This window comes from Accipiter gentilis, unplaced genomic scaffold, assembly GCF_929443795.1.
Source record: "Accipiter gentilis unplaced genomic scaffold, bAccGen1.1, whole genome shotgun sequence".
NCBI lineage: Eukaryota > Metazoa > Chordata > Aves > Accipitriformes > Accipitridae > Astur > Astur gentilis.
The window spans coordinates 29,872-36,490 of NW_026061036.1; the positions used below are offsets into that span (position 1 = coordinate 29,872).

Genomic DNA, 6,619 nt, shown 5'->3' on the forward strand with positions numbered 1-6,619 from the left:
ACAGAGTCACAGCAGCACAGAATGGATGCTGAAAGAGGCCTCTAGAGATCATCCAGCCCACCTCGGCTGCTCGAGCAGGGCCAGCTGCAGCAGGCTGTGAGTCTGCTTCTCGAAGGTTCTATTGGCTGCGTTGCTCCCAGGTTATGGAGCTCGCATGGCAAATGGGCAATGAAGAGGGATGAAGTTTCCAGGCACTTTCTGGCCGGTGCAGTGATTTTTATTTTTTTTTTTCCTTCTGACTTTTTTTCTCCCCGCTTCCTGGTCTTGCGGCTGCCCAAGGTGCAGCCAGACAAGCGGAGGAGGGTCCCTGCCTGGCCTGCAGCTCCCTCCCTCGCCATTCTTGGGGTGATTTGGGGTTATTTTGCTGTGTCAGTGAGGCAAAGCTGGGCTTTCCGCGGCTGAGTGCAGTGGGACCCAAGGAAGGCCATGATGGTCTTGAGGCTTTGAAGGGCTGTGCACCGAGCCCTGTCCCCACTGGAGGGGACACTGGTGGTGTTCAAGACGAAGGCCTTGCAGCCCTTGTTGTTGTGTGTGCCCGTGTCGCCCCTGGCTCCCAAGGTCTGTCGTTGTCGCAGGGGCTCCGTGCTGCTTTCTGCGTGGGACCGTGTCCGTGAGTCCTGCAGGGACCTGTCTGTCCTGGCTTCCACACCAAAGGGCTGCTGCCCCTGGGGAAGGGGACAGGGAAGTTGTTCCCGTTCCCACCCCCCGCCACCATCGCCTGCCCAGCTGGTGGAGACTGGGCCCTGGGGGTGGGTGGGTTCCCCTCGTGGCTTGCTGGCTTGGATTTGGGGCTCAGTGGGGCTTTTGCACCTCCTGGGGGCTGTTTCTTGGTGTCCCCTGTGCTCCCTCCCGGTCCCACACAGGCACCGAGCAGTTCTGGAGAAGGAGCTTTTAATTGAAAAGACAAGAGAAAAGGTCCCATCCAAGCTGGTGTAACCCCTCCCTAGCCACCCCCGCCCACCCCCCCTGCCATATACCCCACCCCTCCTCTCCCACCCCCCCCACTGCCCCCATCTCCATCCCTCTCACCCCTGTCTAATCCCCCCCCCACACACACACCCTCACATTGGCTGCCAGAGCCCTGCGCTTGCTGGGTGCCATTGGCAAGGAGCTCTGTGCCTGCCTCTTCCTCCGCTTGCCGGCCGTGGCAGGTGGGGATGGTGGCAGGTCCATCCCCGCATCCTGCCACGGCTCCTGGGGCTCCATCCCGCCGCCGTTGACTATTTTGAGGCTCAGCGTGGCGTCGCTGAGCTTGGGGATGCAGTAGTCGGGGGTGAGCATCTCCTCAGGCAGCGAGAGCGAGCTGAAGTCGCGGTCGGGGGTGTCTGTGCTGGTGCCAGCAGCATCCTCGGGCACGGAGCCTCTGCTGGGAGCATCCTGGCTGACCCCCACTCTATCCAGGGCGCAACCGAAGAGCCTTAGGGCCTCTTCCAGGAGCATCTCCTCGGACACTGCAAGGTCGCCTGCCGTGTCCCCAAGGCCTTCGTTGTTGGTGGCAGCGCAGGGGCTGGTGTGGACATTGCTGCCCGGGGGTGCCCCCACAGGGGTGGCCGTGCTGGGAATGTTGATCTGTGCCAGCTGCCCCTCGCTGTGCTGGTAGCCAGGGATGGACACTGGCAGCTCCAGAGTGTCTGGGGCCACCCCACTCCTCTGGTTTTTGTAGGGTGTGAGGTATCGTGGTTGGCCCTGGGGGGCCCCGCAGCCCCCGGGACCCCACAGGGCAGCACCCAGCAGAGAAGTGGCGCCTTGGCCAAGCGTGGCGCTGGCCGGTGGAGGCAGGTCGGTGGTTGTCCACTGGATGCGGAAGACCCGGGGGTCGAAGAGGCAGCCACATGGAGCCCTCTGCAGACCTGTGTGGGTGAGGGGGAGCCGTGCTGGGCCGGGGGAACTGTCCAGGGGCACCTGCCGAGCCGGCCCCGATGGCCAACATCCCCCAGCTCTGGGCCAGGGGTGGGGGGAGCTTGTGGCCGGGGTGATCCCCACGGGGTGAGCCACTGTGCCGGTGGGACGGGGTTGCAAATCGGGGAGGAGACTCGCATCTAGGAGGTGAAAGGGGAGAGGTGGCCCCAAATATTTGGGGAATTCTCTGCAGATGGGCTTTACTGGGCACGCGCCGCCCGGGCGAGGGCAAGGATGCTCACCGGGGCTTGCTGAACCCCCCTGCGAAAAGTGCCGGGGGAACGGGTGTGATGGGGATGGCGAAGGGGCCAGAGCAGACTGGGGTGCCATACCTGCTGGTGGTGCCTGGGGGGGCCGGGCTGCAGGGAAGGGCTGCTCCCATGCGGGCAGGCGGCATAGGTTGGCTGAGCCTGAGAGAATGAGACAGGAGCGATGGCCGGCGGTCACCTCTGCTCTTGTCCTCCAAGAGCATCCCTGGGCTGCAGGGGTTGGGGTCGGTCCCTACCTCAAGGGTAGAAGGTTTTGGGGAGCACGAATGGCTGGAAAAGCTGGGGCGCTGGGGGGCCCCAGGGCCCAGGCAGTGGGAGCTGCGTTGGTGGCCGTGCCATGGTCCCTTCTGGCTGTTGGCTGCCAAGGACTCTTTGGCGTCTCCCCGGAAGGAATGCGGGGGCTCCCTGTGTTCCGCCCCACCCCCAAGAGCCTCCCCAGCTCCTCCTGGGAAGGGAAAGGGTTAAGGGAGGCTGGGGTGCCCCCGGGGCCTACAGGCGGCTCTCGGGGTCTGCGGGTGCAAATGCTCTTTGCTTTCAACAGTATTTTTCCGGTGGGGGAAGAAGAACAAGTTGATTCAGCCGAGCCAAGCGGGGACCAAGCTGCAGCCACAGCCTCCTTGCGCCAGATGGCAAATGCGTTTGTGACCATTGCCCACGCTTCTGTTCGCTGCGTTGACCGGAGCGAGGCAGAAATAGGAAAAAGGACCTCGAGGGCGCGAAGGAAGGTCACGCGGTGTCGCTCGGTGGCACGCTTTCCCCCAGCCCTCGCTCCAGTAGTGCTGTCAGGTCTTTCAGTCTCCTGCTGGGAAAAGCAGCAGCTCTGGATCCCCCTGGGAGGGGGCGGCCCTTTCCCTGGGTGCGTGACACCCCGGAGGAGACGGTACCCGCCGCCGCGTGCTCCCAGAAAAGGACTGGATTCTGCCCAACGTCCGGTGTCGGGGCGCTGGGGCTGTTTGCGCTCTACGGGATCCCAGGGATGGGGTTAGTACATCCCCTCCTCGTGCTTGGAGGATTCGGCGCTAGCAAGGACACCCCAAGGGTACCAAGGACACAGGCCTCTCGCTCCCGCTGTGTGAACAGTGTGTGGCCTGGGGGAGTCGGGACAACTGCCGTGAACCGGAGGCCAAAGATCTCTCCTGGCCTGTATCCTGGTAATCAAAGAGATTGCGCTCTGTTCGTGAGGCACCTCTGGCTGCAAGATTGTGCAAGGCCATGTGCTGCGTAACTTGTGGCAGGGACCGATGCTGGGGGCGTGAAGGCAAGCGCGCTTCTAAAAGCATAAAACTCCGTTTCATTTCAGAGCGCAGCTGAGCCACCCCGCTCCTCAAGACTCTGCCATCTGCACCGCTGTGGCTGGGACCGGGCAGTGCTGCACATCCCAAAGGCCACCAAGTCACACCCGTGTCCCTGCTTTGCCGGGAGCTTCTGCGATGCGAGCGATGTTCTGGGGGCTGATCTCTTGGACTACAACTACCCCGTCCCTGACCGGCAGCTGGCCAGGAGGGTTGTGTCCAGGGTGGAATTCCACCTCTCTGACAAGAACCTGGCCAAGGATGCTTTCCTCCTGAAACATGTCCAGAAGAACAAGATGGGCTTCGTCAGCATCAAACGGCTGACGTCCTTGAAGAAGGTAGGCAGCGCGTTGCGTTGGCCAGCCGAGGTGGGAAGTGGCCTCCACGTGGAAGACGCCTGGATGTCTGGGTGTCTGGGTGTGCTCTGGCTGTCTGCCATGGCCAAAACACTGCTGTGTTATCAACAGCTTTCTAGCTACCAGTACAGAGCACAGCACTACGAGGGCTGCTGTGGGGTAAAGGAACTCCAACTCAGCCAGATCCAATACAGAAGGAAAGTGGAGAAACAACAGAGGGAGCAGCCCAGGGACACAGAGCCCCAGGTCTCATCTGGCCGCTCCTGTGACCATACGGTGTATGCAAAATCAAATACCTGAAGTGCTCCCTTAGATGCAGTTTACAGCCAGGGGACAAGAAGGTGGCAGTTCTGCATTTTGCAGCTCCCAGGCTGATGGCAGAGCCAAAGCAAAAAAAACAAACGCAAACCCAAACCAACCAAGAGAGGTAAAACTGGAGCGCAGGGAGCAAATGCTTTTCTTTCACCTTAGGCCAACTGCTCGGATGCTCTCTATGCTGCCCTGCCACAGAGGGCATCCCTCTCGTACCAGTAAGAGACATAAGAGTGAATTAAAGCCAGGACCCCAAACCAGACCAAAAACCCTGTCGTGATCAAGAAGAAAGTGGAGAATGCATCAAATATAACAGAAAATTATTTTGGACATTCTCTGTTTACATTTGAAAAAAAGAGAAAAAAAAAGAGGAGGAATTAGGTATTAAAAGAAGAGCACTGAATGATAAAGCCATAGCAGTCCCTCTACCACTACAAACCCACACCCCCACACGCACGTACGCACACAGACTGAACACCACCAAACTCCCCTTGACTGTGACATTCACCTCAGCTTGCTGGTCTAGAGATACTGAATGCCTGAAGCACACCAAGGATAACTGAAAACATCTGCATGGCTTTAATGGGAATCCTCCAACTGAAACAAAGCGCCTTCTCCCTCTGTCTGCGTTGGCACATCCCCGAGTCACGCTCTCACTCCTCTCCTTCAAAGTCAAGATTCCTAAACGTGAAAAGCGGGAGTGGGGAAAGGCGAAGGGAAGAGAAAAAGAGGGAGAGCATCATCAGTGGAAGACCTGCCAGCTGCTGCTGATTCAGCCCTGTTTGGGGGACCACCCCAGCAGAGAGGAGTTGGTTTGCATGCCACGGTCCTCACTGCCTGTTCCCAGGGACAGGCCGTTTGCTCAGCCTTGCCGGCCAAAGCGTGGGAAAAGCGTAGGTGTGCGCCGTCGCTTGCAGAGGAGCACGGTCACGTTCACGTGCAATCCTTTACCTCTTTCCTCCCTGGATTCAAAGGGTTTCTGTCTTCAAAGTGAGAGCCTTCCATACGGTCATTTGTGACATTTCATCCAGGATAACAATCTCAGAAGGATCAGTCCTGCAATAAATATTTTACATAGCAATCCGTGATTATGGGAACTGATGCCACCAAGGGCATTAGCATCAGCAAGAGGAACAGCGGAGCCCCGAGAATCAAAGCTCTGCATAAGTGTGGGAGGTTTTGCTGGATGAGGAGTTTTGGGAGGCAAGCCCGGGAGCTGCAGAGCAACAGCTCTGTGCAAAGGCTCTTGCTGGGGCTTAGCCCCGGTCCGGGTTCCTAAGCCACTGCTGGTACAGATCACGCCTGCAACTCCTCATGTGTTAAGTATGAGGATCTCCAGCTACCGTAAAAGCACTGATGAGGCAAGGTCTGGGGATCAAACGCGAGTGCTGCAGCCACTCTGCTTGCGGTCAGAGCCTTGCAATCACTTCCTGCAGCCCTGCCCCCGAATTCGATTTTCCCACCAAGCTGCCTGCTGGTTTCTGTGGGATGCCCCACAAAGAGGCAAGTGGAGAAAACTCTGCCAAACACCATCAAGCTAATCTTGCCGGGGGTCCTGGCGCTTGGTGGGGCTTTACCCGTCACTGCTTTGCTTTGGGATATCCACGTTACTGGTCTTCCCCACGTTCAGCTGAACTGAACTTGCAGCAGCAGCAGCTTCCATGGCCCTCCTGGACTCCTGATGTAAAAAAGGGACAAATCACGTTCTCTGTCTTTGATCAAAGTGGAGATAAGCTGAATGCCCAGCACAAACTTAGCAGTCTGCCCTCCGCTTCTGCCCCTCGGCAGCTATAGGTATTAGTGCAGCAGGGGAGAAACCGTTCACTCCAAAGATTTCGGGGCAGGGGGACTGTGTGTTCAAAACACGATTATGAGCAAGTCTTGCCAGCAGCAGCAGCCGCAGCAGCATCTAATAATAATCATCATAATGATAATGACCTTTGTGAAAAACGACTCGTTTTAAAAATTACACCTGTATTCAAGCGTTCAGCTCACTGCTACTTGAGGAAACAAAGGTTACAAAAGTTACAGGCTATTGGGATCTATTTCGATTGAGTGCTGATCTTCCCCCAACATTTCCAGACAAGCTGTAAGAGAAACAGGCAATCTCACAGACACACGGAGATGTCCAGCCCCGAGGACACAGCAAGCCTTACCTCTTCTTCTTCTCCAGCTTCATTTCTGGCATCGCCCAACTTCTTCTTCCTTTCTGGCATAAGGTCATCCAGAAAGCTGAGCTCTCGCTTTGAGAAGCAGAAATCCATCGCTTTCCGGACAAATACGAGAGCCAAAACCTTCACGAATAAGAGGGAAGATGCGGTGAGCTCAGAGACGATGCCACCTCTCACAACAACGCTGCAAACACCCCGCTGCCGAGCGGTGGCAGCTCTTACCATCATGGGAAAGATGATGGCGGCACGGGACACCTTGATGGTCCAGAGCAGGACGAGGCAGGTCAGCTGGATCGCCGTGAAGAAATGCACCTTTCGCA

General features: G+C 57.8%; 1 long non-coding RNA gene across 1 annotated transcript; it reads right to left on the reverse strand.

Annotated features, from left to right (window-relative positions):
* Positions 1–4,730: 4,730 nt before the first annotated feature.
* On the reverse strand, positions 4,731–6,312 carry LOC126037303 (uncharacterized). The gene is made up of 4 exons (XR_007505597.1): positions 6,285–6,312; positions 5,706–5,806; positions 5,080–5,184; positions 4,731–4,809 (listed from the first exon to the last, which is right to left on the reverse strand). It is a non-coding gene; the product is annotated as an uncharacterized LOC126037303 (long non-coding RNA).
* Between the last annotated feature and the right edge of the window lie 307 nt (positions 6,313–6,619).